General features: G+C 39.9%; 1 pseudogene; it reads right to left on the bottom strand.

The window, feature by feature from the left end:
* Window positions 1-12,826: 12,826 nt before the first annotated feature.
* LOC129650006 (calponin-3-like) lies at window positions 12,827-14,348 on the bottom strand (annotated as a pseudogene).
* Between the last annotated feature and the right edge of the window lie 4,375 nt (window positions 14,349-18,723).

The following is an 18,723-nucleotide window of genomic DNA, read 5'->3' as shown; positions in this document are numbered from 1 at the left end:
TTTATTTTTTATGTTTGCTCTAATGATCTCCACTTCACCGACTCAATGGACATAAGTTTGGGCAGGCTCCAGGAGTTGGTGTTGGCCAGGGAGGCCTGGCCTGCTGCAGCACATGGGGTTGCAAAGAGTCGGACACTACTGAGCGACTGAACTGAACTGAACTGCTGATCTCAGTGATATGGAAGTGACAAAACTGCAACAGGAAAAAATAAATCTTTTTTTCATTTACTACCTTTCCTTAGCCCCTATAAGTAAAGAATAGCATCTTTGAGATTTTCATCACAAAACCTTTTGGTTCGGAAGAGAAAAATCAAATTTCAGCTGTTTTTCTGTATTTTAGAGATACAGAGAAACAGAAAATATTTACTCTATAAACTCTAAAATACCAGAAATGCCATTGGAGCTGTACATGTGTGTGAACACTTATTTTCCCAAGGCTGAATATTCTGCCAACCCTTGCCTGTCAAAAGAATTTGGAGCAGCTCACTGCAAGATGAAAAACAGAACTTCTTATCTTGCTCCAAGAAGTTTATCTAAGCTTCTTATCTTACTTCCAGCCCAGGAAGTAGCAAGGAAACTTATATAAAATGAGTCAAAAATTAAGGGAGAGGAAAAGTAGAAAGCTAATCGCCTTACCTAAACTCTGCTGTTAAGTGTAACAATGCTAGAAAAGTGATAAATACAGTCCTACCTAAAGAAATGAGCTCTCATCTGCAAGACCTAATTTAAAAATCATCTCTACACACTTGCCATGCCACTTCATACTCCAGGGAATACAGATGATTTCAACTGGAAGGATCAAATGCTGGAAGGCTTTCCCTTAGTATGTGTCAAAGATCTTGTATTTCTTCTCAATGTTCTGGAAACTAAGAGGATTTCCTTTTGAAATGCATATACATCTATCAAGGTGACTTGGGTGCAACTTGATAACAGCCCAGTGGTAATGCTGGGAGCTAAAGAAGAGCCATGAGGGCAGCAGTCCAGGGCAGATGAAAAGCGCAATGGCAAATCCTGAGGGATGAGAGAAAAAGAGAAGAAGCAGGGTACAGGGTCTTTTTGTAGAGTCTTATTAACTCTGGCTGAGGATAAAACCAAACCACCACTCCAGAATGCTTAGACAGTAGAAAGAGAATAGGTCCATGGCCAGGGAAAGAAGAATCTAGAAGACATGCTAGATGACAATAGGCATACATATACATGTATTATATGATTTCATTTATAGGAAGTTCTAGAACAGGTGAAACTAATAATATAAGGTAATATCAGTAATAAGATTAGATTGTGTTGTGCTTGTGCTCAGTCACTTCAGTCGTGTCCAACTCTTTGTGACCTTTTAGACTGTAGCCTGACGATCTCCTCTGTCCCTGGGGTTCTCCAAGCAAGAATACTGGAGTGGGTTGTCATGCCCTCCTCCAGGGGATCTTCCTGACCCATGAATTGAACCCATGCCTCCTGCACCCCCTGCACTGCAGGCAAATTCTTTACTGTGGAGCCACTGGGGAAGCCCCAAGATTAGATTATTCTAGAGCTATTCTAATGTGGAATATAAATGGAGATGTTAAGAACCTACACATAGGCTCACTGTCATATCTTCTAGAACAGAAGGAGTACTGAAGCAATAACAGAAAGAACATTTCTTTTGCAACTTTACCTAAGATGAGTGAATTATTAGAATATGCAAAATCATTAGAATGTTTTACTATTAGAATATATTTACACACTATATATAGTAGAATTATTAGAATATTCTACTATATATAGCTACTCTCTAATGATGGGCTTCCCTTGTGGCTCAGCTGGTAAAGAATCCACTTGCCATGTGTGAGACCTGGGTTCGATCCCTGGGTTGGGAAGATCCCCTGGAGAAGGGAAAGGCTACCCACTCGAGTATTCTGGCCTGGAGAATTCTGTGAGCTGTATAGTCCATGGGGTTGCAAAGAGTCGGACACAACTGAGAGACTTTCACTTTCACTTTCTAATGATGAGACATAGGGAAGGTTTATAGATGTCTCACCCACAATCCCATAATATAAATTATGTTATTCTATTTTAAAGTCATTTATTAACAATACCACAGTTACAAAATGGCTCTACTGTGTTCTATCAGCTTGATGTCTCAGCTTTCTGTTTTTAGAGGGCCTTTGAACATGTTTTTAGGAAAAGTTCCATTGGTGGTGACTGTGATAATATCTGAGCACCAGGATTCAGCTGTTCTTACACATGGATCCAAACAAGAATGCCCTGAGTCAGTGGCACCAGATTCCAGGGGTGCTAGGACAATTATTTCCTAGTGGTTCTAAGGAGCAGGTGAGATGGCAGGTCCCTACCACTGGTATTTTGACAGGACTCTGAATTCTTACACAGGTCCTTTTCCCACCTCAATATTTTATAGTAGAAAATACTTCTGTCACTGTCTCCCCCCGCCATTAGCTACTTTTAAAGGAATGCTCCCTCTGAACCTATCACAACTACATCACATATCCACTGTAAATGATCTACTAGTATGTGTCTTTCCTTCATTGTGTTTTGCATTTATTATGTGATTTTTTATTAGTATCTCCCATTCCCAATAAACTCTAATCTTCTGGGAGCAAGGAAGTGCCTGTTTTTGTAATTAGTGTATTTTAGAATGCTCAGCATGCTTATTTCTGTTTGTTTTGTTCCTTTATTAGTATGTATATTAATTTGTTTTATTTATACATATAAATATATGAAAACTACCTAAGTAAACAAAAAATAATAAATGAACAAATGAGTGAGTGAGTGCATGAACAGTCTCAAGTGACATGGTCTCAAGGAGATTAAAAATCTCTGTCTTCTGCCTGAGGGAAAGGATGAGGCAGCCCTTGAGTTGCTGAGAGATGGAAAGGCAGCATTCCCAGCATGCAAGACACAGCAGAGAAACCAGAGAGCAGGTTATGAGGAAGCAGCACTAATGATTGCGTCCAGGCTCATGAGGGCAACTGACAAGAATGCCAATGCACAGCAACACCACCAGAGGGCTGCCTGTATTGGGGAGGGAAAATGCCGGACATTTCACATGCGGGTCAAGTGGAAGACATGTTTACCTCAGTTGGTCAGTTTCCAAGCTGTTAAAATTCCAAGAATTACTTAATATAGACACAGTTTGTATAGATACAGACTTTGCTTCACTATACTGAGTGTTGTATGCAGCTACATACTCTATCCATTTAATTTATTGAGCTGTGCTTCAAAGCAAGAATTTCCCAATTATGGTCAAGAAGGAGAGTGAAACTGAATAGTGCAGACAGGAGAAGTGGATAAAACTCTAGGCGCTCTGCTTCAAACAAAATTCTCATCATTCTTATATTTTGAGCTTTTATATCATGGGGTGTATAACTTCCAACAGAATGTAAGTTCCATGCAACAGACCTTTGTCTATTTTGTTCAGTGCTGGTTCTCCAACACTCAGAGTAGCATCTGGTGCACTGAGAACATTCAGTCAACTTTTATTGAACACACTGACAAGGCTTTATTTAAGAAATAATTTCACCATTTTTTAATATCAAGTTTTGCTAATAAAAATAATTTTACAGAGAATATAGCTAATCATTTCTTAAAGCACTGGTCTTCAAGTAATGTTTATCATTCTCACCACCAATTTTTAATGATGCAAATAGATCACTGCTAATCAGTACAGCAGAATACATCAACAAAATCCATCTTCACAGTGTTTAGAATACCGATGTTTTTTGTCTTTGGTTTCATCTTCTGAATTATTAAAGATCATCTGTTTCTGCACAGTCTAAATTACTGCCTCCATGCTAGCATCAGTTTTTAAATGTGAATTTCACATTTCCTACTAATTTTTAGATTTAAGTTACCTTGATGGTTCATTTTCTGGTACTTATTTTAAGATCTGTATGAAATAATTCCATCTGAATATAACAATATGTTGTATGAGTTAACCCCTAATATGGAAGAGATAAAGAAGGTGTCTCGAATAAAATATACATGGAAGACCTGTTTCCTTAAATCTCTAATGGAATTTTATCACCTATACAGAATGCTACTAGAACCACCTGATATTAATACCAAATCTAAATCAAACTTCCAAGGCTCATTGGATCTTTTGGATGCTTCTGTTTCAGAGGAAGGAAAGGTACCTGAAAGATTGATCAATTTTTCTTACTTTGCTAGACAACCACGATACCTAATGGATGCAAAGTATATTCACTTTCCACATAACAGTACCTAAGGGCTTCCTTGGTGGCTTAGATGGTAAAGACTCTGCCTTCAATACAGGAGACCCGGGTTCAATCCCTAGGTTGGGAAGATCCCCTGGAGAAGGGAATGGCAACCCACTCCAGTATTCGTGTCTAGAGTATCCCATGAACAGCAAAACCTGGTGGGCTACAGTCCATAGGGTCACAAAGAGTAGGACACAACTGAGCGACTAACACTTTCACTTTCTAACAATAACTAAAAATGAGATTAATGAGTTTCTGATTTCTAAATATTCATGTTCTAGTTTTTTTCTTTAAAAAGTTTCTAAACATATGAAAGTAATAAATAGCATTGCAAATGTTTAATTTCATGAGAAATTCTCATTGCTAGATCATACTTCTGAAAACCAAGATGTGTAATAGACTCAGTCTGATACTTAATACATGCAATCAAGTCAATTAGTGGATACACCAAATTCACAGTTCATAACCACCCAGAAACATAAATTAATGAAATATCCCTGTATAAGTAAAATAAACAAGAAAGGACTGTAGGGAGATGGTGGCATAAGTGATATAGTTTATTGTTGTTAATTTCTTCACTTCTTTAGTATTTATTGCATAAAAATAGAGTGAAAATTATAGAAAAAAATTCCACAGTCAACATCTACAATAAACTTAGGTGACAAGGTAATCACCACAGACACCAAAATACAAACAGAAGGGGACAGAACCACCCAAAGAATTAGGACAGAGTGTCAGTGACTATGCAAAAGGAAGCAAGGAGAAGGCAAGGAACTTTTAACAGGCCTGAGAGTCAGAGAAATGTTAAATCACCACTGGGTACTAACAGGATCTCGTGGGCCATTCTGAGAAGAGCAGCAGGAGAGGACACTCAGTATCAGACACTGAGGCTCTTATAGGCCAGGGCAAGGGGGCTTCAAGAAGTTCTGACAGGTAGTCTAAGTCTGGACCTGATAGCTTCCTATAACCAATAAACTGTCATATTCCACCAGAAAGGATATTGCCCCCATACTCTGAAAAACTGCCAGGGACAAAATTCAAAGTAAGGTTACAGGGATGATAATGGTAAAAAGAGAGAATAAAATACAAATAGAGGGGCAGGGTAATAGAAAAGAAAGACTGCAGAATAATAGAAGCTGTATATTTTGTCAGTCTGTGGGCAGGAACTCTAGACTTGCTCCGTTGATTATGTTATTTGAACTTGTCCTAGCTCTAAGTATAATATGCTGTATTTGTAAAGTAAAAGCTTGCTTTAATGACTCAATATAGGAAACATGAATATAAAATATCTAATTATATTTGATTTATATTGAATTATCTTAGTAAGTTTTATATTAATATGTTGCTTTTAATAATTTTATTTTGATGTTATATCACACAATACATACTTTAAATATTTAATTAATTTTACAATGATGTTCATAAGAAATATTATAGATATACTGGGTAAAATTAAAATTATCAAAATGAATTTCACCTATATCTTTTACCATATTTTTTAATATGGCTACTCAAACATATGTGGAGAAGGCAATGGCACCCCACTCTAGTACTGTTGCCCGGAAAATCCCATGGATGGAGGAGCCTGGTAGGCTGCAGTCCATGGGGTCGCTAAGAGTCAGACAAGCTGAGGGACTTCACTTTCACTTTCCACTTTCATGCATTGGAGAAGGAAATGGCAACCCACTCCAGTGTTCTTGCCTGGAGAATCCCATGGATGGAGAAGCCTGGTAGGCTGCAGTCCATGGGGTCACACAGAGTCGGACACAACTGAAGCGACTTAGCAGCAGCAGCAAACGTATGTAACTAGGTATATGCTTCATTATAATAGAAGCACAAGAAAACAAACAAATGAGAGAGAGATGGAGTGAAAGTCTGTAGAATTCAAGTAATATGACAGACATTAATCAGTAGCAATATATGGACCAGGTTTGGGTCACAGTACAAACAATGATCATTTTAAAACAATGTGGAAACTAAACCCTGATTAAATTTTTGACACGAACAGAGATTTATCACTATTGTAGTGATGACTGTAAAAATCCTTATCTTCTAGATATATGTATCACAATATTTGTAGATGAAGTAATGTATCAAGAGAGGGTTGAGAGAAGGAGATGCAAATTTAGAAGAAATCAGAATGGCCATGAGCTGATCCTGGTGAAGAAGTGGTGAGTACATAGTTCCACTCTGGTCTTCTAATCTGAATGATGTTTAAAATTTTACATAATAATAAGGTAAAAAAAAAAAGGATGAGAAACAAATCTATTTCTACTATGGATTAAAAAAAAACTTGTCAGAAGTAAAGGTGGCTCTGGATGGTGCAAAATAATGGAAAAAAAAATCCCCCAAAAGGTTCCTTTTCTGTAATATTAGTACCAAGATGAGAATTACAGGAGGCTTCACTGTAGCTGGTCAGCTTTTCCATTTACGAATATTCCAAATCTTTATAAACCATCTGGAGAGCAAGGGTTTGGCTAGATTTCCATTCCACTATACTAATGAGACATTTATTGAGAAAGAATGTAAAAAATAACAACTTTCAATGTAGCAATACTCAGATACCAAAAACTGAAACACTTAAAGCCCTTCTCATCCCAACTTACAAAAAACAAACTCATAAAATCATGTGTCAACAATGTCCAATTATTCTAATCACACAGTACAGTGTAAAACCAAAATTATTGCTCTGACTACATTTTGGTTATAAGGCCACACTATAAGATTGCCAACTATGTACTTTTTTAGTAATTAGATAAGCTAAGAAGAAGTATTAGCAGTAATGAATCATTTTAATATTCAGCAATAAATACAGAAGGAAACAGAAATAAAACAATCTAGGAAACAGTATTTTGAAAATAGAGGCATTTTAAAAAGAAAAGTGAATTTCAAAGTTTTTGCCCTTTCTAGTTTCCTCTGTCTTCTGGATTTCATTTTTTTCTACAAGTCTATACAGATTTCACATAATTTCTAATACACATGCTCTTGGTTTTATAAACTTTGGGCCAAACAGCTTAATGTGCTCTGGTCTTTCTTTGTATTACACCTACCTCCATTCTAAAAACAGACTTTGTTTACCACATAATCAGGAACAATAAAGAAGAATGGGAGAGGCATGGATGTAAAAGTATTAATAACCCTTTAGGGTCCATTTGGTCAGAAAATATGCCATCATGTTCCTCATGTGGTTTTATTCATCATTCTAATTTTAACAATCCTGTGAAGCATATAAATATTTGTATTTCACTGGCAAAAATACTGTAAAATAATGTCCTCATGGTACTTCAATTTAACTTAACAAACCTTTGTAGAGTGCTTACTACTTGTAGGGAACACTGATATGCTAAAGATTCAGAGAATATGATATTATACCTGCCTTCAATTTGCTCATTCTTTACTAGGGAAGACAAACTAAAGAGGAAGAACTAGAAAATATCACATAAGAAAGTTTTAGGGGATCACAGATAACTCCAGTCTTTTCATGGACCAGGAAGTCTTCTGAGGGAAGGTGAGACATCCAGCTGGGCTACAGAGAGCAGGTACTGGGTCTCCTGGCAGAGAAGGGACAATGACCGACTAAGCAAAAAGCAGGGGTTTCTTCCCCCCACAAGGGAAAAACAATGGATGGAAAAAACTACAACAGTCAGGGCAAGGACCTGAGGGGAAGAGTGAAAAAGACAGAGAGGATACAGAAGAAAAAATAAAGATAAAGAATGCTCAGGAAAGAGAGTCCTTTTCGCTCATCTCATGTGCATTTGGCATAGCCTGAATTCTGAATCAAAGGGAAGGAAAAAAAAAAAAAAGCACCAACCTCTGGTTTCCTGAAGTGTGCTTAATCACTGAATTAACAACTGTTATAAAAAGCAATATATCTCCATCCTTCCAAGCATTATGGCCATAGCCAGGGTGTTACGTACTCAGAAAAGAGATGAAAGAATGGCTTCCTTAGTGTTGAATTCCCCCATGGTGTATAATGTCTTCCTGTGTGTTCTCTACATGCATGGAGGACAGACACTTTCCCTGTTCTCACTGTAAGTGTTTCACATCTATGTGGGAAACATATAGCTCCATATGCATTTGTATATTATAAGTTCCACGTCAAGTGAATAAAACAGTCCCCTATTGGCTGACAGTTGTTTTAAACCAATCTATTGGTCTTAAGCACATTCTACAAAATGCTGGAGGAATGATGCAGTAGTGGAAAGAATGATTTCAATATTAGACCAAGGGCAGTTGTCACTGCCAACTTGACCTGCTTCATAATAATGGGAAGAAAAGCAGTTGGCTGAGAGACCAGGTGAGAACATTTCAGAGAAGGCTGAGCCCTGCTGGAGTTTCCTGTGAGTGAGATGGGCACGGAGGGGAGTTCTGCCAGGACCCACATGTGCAGCCCTGGCTCTTGGAAGGCCACGCATGCTTTTGGTACAAGCCAACGGAAAAAGAGCAAAGCAAGTTTGACAGCATGCACATTCCTATTCTCTCTTAAAAACACTGAGTTTCACAGACTTAGCTCCATTGTTTGGAGTTAAGAATCTGGGATGCTGTCATTTTTAAGCCACGTCACTGAGGACTAACCAGAGAAATCACCAAGTAGAATATGCCATTTCTGCATAATGAGATATTAATGAAGGAGAATCAGCACAGCAAATATTCCTGAGTTCTAAGACATGATGTTGTTATATGAGTTTGTTTTCAATTTGGTTATTAAGCGTTAATCAACACATTGGCATCCTGTAAGGAGCAGATTTTAGTGGTATCAAAGTTGTTTGATTTCTTCCCTCTTCTCAGACAAGCAGGTACTGGACGAACTGGAACCCTACCCAAGCACAGTGTCCCCAAGATCAACGGCAATGGGACTGCTGCCTGCAAATGCCAGGGTATGGTGCCAAGGCATAAGTTCCCAGACTTGTCTTTGTCTCTGAGTGTGCTGATCAGAGTCGGGAAAACAGTCTACATTCCAGTTAAGGGTGGATGGTGGTAGTGGTTGAGGGGTATGAGGACAGTAAGCCAAACATAACAGAAAACCAAGACAGCTAACAAAGATGAAGGTTTGAAGCCAACAGTGGTTAGCAGGCTTTGGAGACATTTCTGAGACGAAGAACAACTGTCTGATTGCATGTAGTTTTGATGGTTATGGATACACTGAGCGCTTACGCCTACCAAGAGCAAAAAAATTCAGTTGACCATGATTTAAACTAACATTCTCACATGACAAGAATTCTGGAAGTCAGCAGAATTTGGGGTTAGGTTGAGCTGCTCAGCCGTGGCAGAGCTCCAGGTCCCTGTCTTGACTGGTCCTCTTGACCTTCTTCTCATGAACAGTCACATCATCAGATGGTCTTGTTTAAAACCAGACACTGGGCTAGTTCAGAGCAGACCTTTTACCCTCATACCAATTCCTCAAGTTAGGAAAGAATAAAATCTTGCACAGAAATAAACAACTCATCTACAAGATCAGAGAGAGTTTAGAGTGACCAATTCAATCTTGCTTGCCTGGGACTTTCTTAGTTCTGGCAGTGAAAGTATCATGCCTGTGGAACCTTCTCAATCCTGGGCAATCAAGGATGGTTCGTCACTGTATCACAGTCGCAGGGCCATCTTTTATTAGTTTTCTTGAGATGAACCATGCTCTATCCTACACCTGAACTAGAGTCTCTTAATTACAAGAGGAAAGGACGGGTTTTTGTTATGACAGATTCTCTCAATCTTGGTTTTTCTTTAGAGTAACCAGGGGAACTTTTTAAAAGTCCCAGTGTCTGAGCCCTATTCATTGTGATTACAAAATTAATCTGGGGAATTTCTTGAGAATTAATACATCTTAAAAACTATCCAGATGTTTCTAATGTATATCTCTGGTTGAGGAGTAAACTACTAGAAAAATCAAGTAATGTTATCAACCATTGAACACCTGATAAAACCACCAGGGAACATAGAATATAGTTTAACATGACTGACATCATAATCAATCTTTCAACCAATGTGGTGCTCTAGTTTTCTAAAAAAATATATAATATTTGTTTTTCACTGGCACTCAAAGATAAACAAGATACTAACAGATGTTATCTACATTTATATATTAAATATCGGAAACTCAAAAATGTTGTTATTCATTCTTAAGCAATCCCCCTATTCTATAACACATTTAACAAGATAGCCAAATTTCCATTTGAGGACAAGTACACTTGAGTTTGAGCAAACTCTGGGAGATGGTGAAGGACAGGAAAGCCTGGTGTGCTGCAGTCCATGGGGTCGTAGAGCTGGACACGACTGAGCGACTCAACAACAACAACACTAAACACTAGGGCTTCCCAGGTGGCTCAGGGGTAAAGAATCTGCCTAATGATTTTTGCACAAGCAAATCCTAAAATATTCTATCATGAGTTCTAAGAAAAAGATAAAAGAGAAAAGGGAGAAAAATACAAGAGTCAAACTAAAGTGTTATTCTACATCCCTGAGGGAAGGGATGAATAGAGAGAAAGGAAGCTGTGACATACATTACAAATTTGCCACTTTATCTCTGAGCTGATCTCTGAGCTGTCAAATGGACTGGTAGACCAACTACAGAGTCCTTTCCATTATAACAAGTAGGCAATTTCTTTTCTGTCTCTAAATTTTTTCAATTTATATACTTTTAATTGGAGGATAATTGCTTTACAATATTGTGTTGGTTTTTGCCATATATCAACATGAGTCAGTCATAGGGATACATATGTCACCCTCCTCTTAAACCTCCCTCCATCCTCCCACCCCTCTAGGTTGTCACAGAGCACCAGATTTGAGCTCCCTGCATCATACAGCAAATTTCTACTGGCTATCTAATTTTACAAATGGCAATTGTTTACTTTGCTTTCCCCTCCTTACCTATCTCTCCCCTGCTTGTTACTCAGATTTCTCTAATAGCATTATTACTACTGCCACTGGCTGGGCCTGAGTGAAAAGCTGCTCTTTAACATGAGAGTGTGGGGTGTTGGAAGTGAGAGACGTAATTTGTGATGCTAAGAACAAATGAGTACATACTTTGCTAGGATCCTGGTCTCCAGTCTCTCTCCTAACTTTAATCTCCTGGGCAAGAGGAATATGTAAATCCTACAGAATGAGCCAAAGGGAATTACATGAGTCTGGATTTCACATGGAGAGTTGGACTAGACCTGGTGAAAGTATGCCCACCGTAGTGTGTGAAGTAAGGGTAAGTAACAGATTTAGTCAGAACTCAGAGAGCAACATAGCCAGGGAGAGAATCCATATAGTGGTTTGGCAAAAGACTACAGCTGTAAAAGTGTTCCAAGCATCAGATCTGGGAAGTGAGGCTAGACCACAAATGGAAATATCAGCTAAAATTTGGATGTAAAATGTGTGATGGGTCAGTGGTTAATAACGATGATATAACAAATGTTTACCAAAGACCACGTGCCAGTAACTAAGCTAAAAACCTTAAATAAAGTACTTCACTAATTCTCACAACACCCTCATGAAATTGATTATGTACCATATAACAGATGGCAGGCAAACTGAGACTCAGAGAAGTAGGTTGAGCTGCCCAGTATCACTTGACCAGCAAGTGGTAAACAAGGATACATACTCAGGCCATCGATTCCATAACATTACAGAGGCCAAAGGGCATTTCAGGAACTTGGAGCAGTTCCTTCTCCACTTTCTCCTTACCAGAACTTCTCCCCAAACTGAGGTCTGTTCCCCTATACTTCTGGGTAGGGTGCCAATCACCATGCAAGTTTAGGTGGTTGACCATGCTTCAGTGTGGGAGATTGTCATGACAAGACAGGAGAGCTGATGGGCTCTCTGAAGATATTTCTGTTCTACCTCCTCACTGCTAGGTAAAAGACATCTGAGGCAGGATAAAATTTACTAAGCAATCAGAAGAGACTAGCATAAAAGTGAAAGGGTAACTCGGCCCCAATCCAACCTCTTCCAGAAGGTCTGAGTTTCTGCTTTCTCTTGGTGGTTGGTAATGGATTTTGTGCCACCTGACCCAAAATGAAAGCTTCTTGATATCTGTTGTCCAACCTTATCAAGGCTCTTTTGTGAGAGGAGAACTTAGCTCTGTAGTCCTCAGGGGAAAGAGAAGAGGACTGGGTTTAAAGGAGGTGTTGCTCAAATGTAGCAGTGGTTCCTAGGACTGGAGGAAAGACAAGCAGAACTGGGTTCTACAAAGGGTTGTGTCCTTTGGTGCAGTCCCCAAGGTCACATGAGGGCTACTGATGTGGAAAAAAGATGTGTTCCCAGAGGTGGGGGCTGCTAAACATCCAGTAGCACAACCTTGAGAGTTTCAGCCAAAGATTCTGGAACCACCCTGGCAGAGAAGCTGTATGTGATATTACCTGTCTTTGAATGGACAATAACGTTGTGTTCTGTGAGCCTCTTGGTGGCAACTTGGGAGGACCAAAGACTAGAGATCTTTGTTTTTTTCCCCTCTGAGAAGGTATATTACACTAAAGATTATTATTAGGTATCATTCCACCCCTGTAAATAGGGACTCAGAGTCAGATATAATTTAATTTATAAAACTTAAACATCATTTTACTTGCACCTCATGATTTTGGAAAGATACTGGAAATATTTTCCACGTTAACCTTGATTATCCTATTTATATATGCAAATTTTATTTATTTTTTTTGCACACTGTTCAGGACTTTATTTAAAAGTTAGCAAACAATACTGTAGAAACATTGATATGTAAATCTGTAAAATGCTGCATCTTAAATTTAGTTGGCAAAGACCACATTTAGCTATAAGCATGAATTTAGTCTTCCACGTAGAAACGAGATACTCAACTAAAAAAAAATAGCTTCCTATTGTTTGAAAACACCGGTTTAAGCAGAGGACTGTAAAAATGCATATTTTTTTAAGGAAAGAATTGACTGTACAAGAGTACTCCCCTTTCACAGTATTCCTTTTTACTTCATATGTGAGTTATTGTTTATGCTGTAGGATTTAACTGTCACTGCACTAAAAGGCAACTATTTAGGGAAGAGGCTGAAAAAGGAAAAAGGAACGTATGTAAGGCAATAGTTCCTTTAGGTACAATAAGCATAATAGTGTTTTAGGAAGACAAGATAAAAATAACTCAAGGCTAGCTTGGTTCTCACTGAATAAAAACAATGGGCTAAATACTGAGCTCTTCTGTGAATCTAATAATCAATGCCTTGGTAATACTGGTAATCTCTGGGTAGTCATCTTGGTACTGGCCATGATATTCATCTGAGTATTCTGCCTGAAAATCACTGATTTCCGACCCACTGGTTCCTGTTCCTTGGCTTCCATTGTGAATGACAGGTTCTGTGGGAGCAGCACAATATTTGGGATCACACACTTGCCGCCCAAGGCCACACACTCATTCCTTTCTGGGAAGCAACTTTGTTGGTACCCATCTGTAGGGAAATTGTGGAGTTCTCCATGGGTTGTAACGTTAGCTTCTGATCGTAGATATCTCTTTGGGTACCCAGTGCTAACATCCCTGCCTGGCTGCCTCCTTTGTTGGTGCCCATTTGCAGGATAATTGTGGTCTGATCAAAAGGTTTGTCAGTTTGCATTTTGGGATCATAAAGGTGCCTTCTCATCCCATAGGCTGTCATACCTGCTTGAGTGGTGTATTTCTTGGTTCCCATCTGCAAACTAATTACACTTTGGCCAGCTTTTAATTTTCCTTCATCAAAACATCTTGTTTGTTTTTCTGCATACTTATCTCCAATGTCAATGGTTGTATGGAATCCTTTTGTTTGGGCCAGACCTGCTAGGGCCACCAACGTAGTCTGAACCTCATGTTTCCATTCTCAAAAAGATCATTTGCTTCAAATACATCACGTGGCTTAATATGTCCTGTGGCTTAATGTCATAAGCCTGAATAGCTTTAATAAATTTGCTGATATTCTCCAACTGAGGCCAGTTTAATGAGGATTCATTGACCTTCTTCACTGAGCCTGGCTATAGGTTGTTTATGAGTTCACAGAGGTTAATGCCATCTTTCAAGCCCAGCTAGAAGTTGGTGCCAATGCTCATGCCTGTCACCTCTTCTGTCCAATTGTGGAGATCTTCTTCTGCCTAATGATCATACTTGGAAGCTATCTGGTTCTTGACCTCGGCCGAGAGCCCATAGGAAGGGCCCTTGTTGAAGTGGGTCATGATGATTTTGGAGGCAGGAAGAGGCTGGGTCGGGGGATTGGCTAGTCTGGGGGATTCCCACACTTGGCTTCCCTGCTCCTGGCCCTGAGGAGTGGCCTAACCACAAGATGTTCAGAGCTCGCTCCCCTGGGTGGCGCAGGAGTCACTGGGACGTGGCGGCGGAATGTGGGTGGTACTTCGGCTACGAGTACTATCTCACAGTACTCGGCTTGTAGTACTACCTTGTAGTACTCAGCTATGAGTACTACCTCAGCTACTCGGCTACAAGTATTACTGTGGAACACGGGAAGTGCCTTGGCTCCTCTGCTGCCTTGGCTACGAGGTCCCGCAGAGGTTCCCATTCGGCTCCGGAGTCCCACACGAACTATATATATGCAAATGTTTTAAGTATTTAATGGAGCTAAATCCTCTTGTACAGAAGGGGGAACTGAGACATGATAAGATATTAAAACGGGTTAATGTCTATGTTTTAGTGTGCTAGCACAGAAGAAAGAACCATAAACAGAATTCACATGTACCATGAGGAAACATTTCATTGAAAGTAACTACAACAACAAATATAATTCAGCACTGATGAAGGGATGTGCAACTGACCTTGGATCTGGGCAGACGTTGGATGGGGCCCCACAGTCACTCGCCAGAAGCCTGAATCACTGATTGGGGTATTTGGCCTTCTGGAAGGCTCTAGCACATGCAGTTGACTCCCCCATTCAGTCCTTTGGTAGTACCACTCAAGCATAGCCTTAGGACCAGAACCCATCCCTGCATCTGTCTGGGAGGCACACAAACACTGTGACCCTCAGTTAGGGGTGAGCAGTAGACAGGGATCAGGATCTGCTTAATAGATGGCATGAACCATACTCATAGACAAGCCTAGGACAAGCAACCTCTGGCACCTGGAGCACCCAAATTTTCTTATTCTAGGACTCCCCTGCTGCTCAGTAGAACTCGCAAGATCCCCAGAGATGAGGCTCAGGCAACCCCATCTGGTCTATCTTCTCCCTGCCCCCACTACATATATATATGCATACATACACACGTACACATGAAGCCACACAGCACAACCTGCAGCTTCCAACTGTGTCCTCTGCCTTCCTGGTGTTAAAATTAAATACAAAAGAAACTAGACCCCCAAATTCCCTAAGCAGTCAAAATCATTTAAGCCAGATAAGTGAAACTTAGTTTTTCATGCAAAACAAGTGAAACACAACTTGGGCTGCCTTTTAGGTTGCTTCTCAGGCTGCTTCTCATAAATGCCTTCTATAATCATAAAAGAACAGTCATCTTCCTAAGAAAGGTATAAGAGAGTAAATTTTAACCAATTCATTGCCATCTGGGAACCACCACTGTAATAACCAATCATTATAAAGTAAAACAACTTCCTCATTTTCACTTTATAAGCCATCTTGTAATATCATGCCTCTAAACTTCATAGCAGTCTTTGAATTTAAAAGCTCCCAGTTGGACAGGTGTTCTTATATGAACAAACAAACAAAGCTTTAACCAAAAAGGAATTTCACTGATTAATACAACAAAGTCTGAGGGCAAATTTGATCCTTAGCAAAGATACTCAGCTGATGTCATCAGAAATGAGTTCCTCTCTACTTTTACATTCTCTGTCTTTTGACTTTATTCTCAAGTTTTACACACTGGCAGCATGGCTGCCAACTAGGTCAGGGTTGTCTTCTCCCAAGTTCAAGAGCGGTTAAAAATGTGGTATTTCTCTCATGATACCTCTTGCAAAAGCCTCATTGGCTTCAGTTGGGTCACCAAACCATTCACTTTAACTAGGTTATTAGAAATTATGGCCAGAACTAAGTCCCTCGGATGCCATGAGTGTAGGGATGATTAGGGACTACAACTCCACCTGCACAAGGCTGAAGAGGAAAATAGAAGGACTCTTTCAGAAGGCTGAGTACATGCTAACTATTCAAATAAAAACAAAGATGTCCACTTCAGCCTCTTTCACCTTGTCCACGTCTTACCTACTGGCCTAGAGCCACAAATTGGCCCTTGAGGCTCTGAAATTTAAATTGACAGTTATGTGTATGTGTGTGTTAGGTGTTCAGTCATGTTTGACTCTTTGAGACCTCATGGACTGTAGGCCACCAGGCTCCTCTATGTATGGGATTCTCCAGGTAAGAATACGGGAGCGGGTAGCCATTCCCTTCTCTACGGGATCTTCCTGACTTAGGGATTGAACCCAGGTCTCCTGCATTGCAAAGGGATTCTTTATCATTTGAGCCACCAGGGAAGTTTTTCTGTGTGTAGTAAGCTGCAATAAGGACCCCCTCCCCCAAAATATAACCAGGTATGGATTCGTGAGAGCTGTGAATGTTTTCTTATATGCAAAAAAAAATGTGCTTTGCTATTATGAGTAAGTTAGGACTCTTGAGATGAAGAGATTATCCCGGTTACCTCAGTGAATCCTAAATTCAATCACAAGTGTCCTTATAAAAGGGACTTGAATCCATAAACTGTTTTGGTGAGGGCAACCCAATCCTAGTTCCTTTCCTCATCTCTCATTCTCTCCTCATCACTATCTGTCAAGGATTGACTCCATAGCTGAGTAACACAGTTCCCAGAAAGAAAGCCTCAAGCAGATCAGGAAGACAGGCGATCACTAAAAATATAATCCTTGCCCTGGGTCCAAGTGCTCCGTCTGCCCCCCTCACAAGGGGGCAGAGAAATGGTCCTTCTTTGATACTAGCTCTGGATTCACAGACCTTTCTCAGATGAGAAGAAAGCAGATTTTTCACACTCTCCCACCTATCACTGTTGCCAAGACATGACACAGTGGGACTGTGTTTCAGGGGCAACAGAGGCAGTTCAGAGGCTGCTTACAAGGCAAGCAACAGGAAATGAGCCCAAGGATGAGAGTCAGTTATATCCCAGGAGAATCTGACAATAGAATAGCAATGTTCCCAGAGCATAAGGATGTGAGAGATTAGATGAAGAATTTCTTCAAGGGTCAAAGGGTCAAGGGAGATAGTCAAGGGTGAGGAATTCACAGCTTCTCAACCACAATCAAGAAAAAAGAAAAAGAAAAAATAAATAAATAAATAAATAAAATGCTGCAGAGAAAAAAAGAAAAAAAGAGAGAGACATCCTGAGAGCCAGCCAGCTAGGAAACTCCCAAAAATCTAAACAGAAATCTAAACAGTCTAGTGACTCAGAGTTCAAAGAATGCTCCCTTCTACCCTGAAGATTCAGCAAAGCCATATCTTATAGAACCTCTTGCTGAGAAGTTAAAACTGTCATTGGAAGTTCAACCGTACAGCCAGTCATCAGCCATATCTTTGAAGAGACCCCTGCTTTAATCTCCCTGGGATTTGGCAGTTTCCCAGATTGCTGTATGCCCACGTGGAGGACAGTAGGAGTACTGATGAAACTAGGAGCCCTGGATTCCTCAGTTTCAGGCCTCCTGGAGGAGCCAGGACAATTTAGAGGCAACTGATAAAAGGGAGGCCACGGGAGACCTGAATCAGGAGAGCATCAGGATAATGATGTAAGATTGAGATCTTTCTATACCAAGACTGAAGAGACACCCTGCCCAGTGAGTGCAGTCAGTCAACAGGGCACCTCATGTGAAGTTGTGTTATTGTGTCGCCGTACCCAGCAGGAAGAACAGACTCCTCCAAGAGGTAATTTCTAAAGAAAGAGGCATGTGTTTCAGTAACTTAGTTGCATGAATAACTATCAAAGGGCAAAAAGGTTCTTTGCACAAAGGAGTCCCAGCTGAAAGCAGAGCTGTCTTGCTAGATAGAGGGGAATTGAACTGCAGGAACATGAGGCCTTCAGGGATCTTACCAAGGAATAGAAATTGGGATTAGATGTTGACCTCATGCATGAGAGGAAAGTTAGTTCAGGAGGGAACTTCAGGCACAAGCCGAGCAGTAACTGGATGTTTCTATAATGAGCGGAATCCTTTTCACTTAAGCAAAGCTGGGGTTCTGCCTTCTGTTTTGCTCTGGAGAGAGATATTCTCTCTACCTTCCAAGGCTATTCACCATTCAAATATCCTTGAAAAGATGATCTGGAATATTTAAGTCTGGGTCTTGATATAAGAGATGCATAAACATGAGAGCCACATGAAAACATGGGCAAAACACTCTCTGACATAAATCACAGCAGGATCCTCTATGACCCAGAGTAATGGAAACAAAAGTAAAAATAAACAAATGGGACCTAAAGAAAAGCTTTTGCACAAAGAAGGAAACTATAAGCAAGGTGAAAAGACAGCCTTCAGAATGGGAGAAAATAATAGCAAATGAAGCAACTGACAAAGAATTAATCTCAAAAATATACAAGTAGCTCACGCAGCTCAATACCAGAAAAATAAACAATCCAATCAAAAAATGGGCCAAAGAACTAA

Source organism: Bubalus kerabau, chromosome 4 (assembly GCF_029407905.1).
Source record: "Bubalus kerabau isolate K-KA32 ecotype Philippines breed swamp buffalo chromosome 4, PCC_UOA_SB_1v2, whole genome shotgun sequence".
NCBI lineage: Eukaryota > Metazoa > Chordata > Mammalia > Artiodactyla > Bovidae > Bubalus > Bubalus kerabau.
The sequence above is the reverse complement of the archived record's forward strand: the minus strand, read 5'-3'. Positions and strand labels throughout refer to the sequence as shown.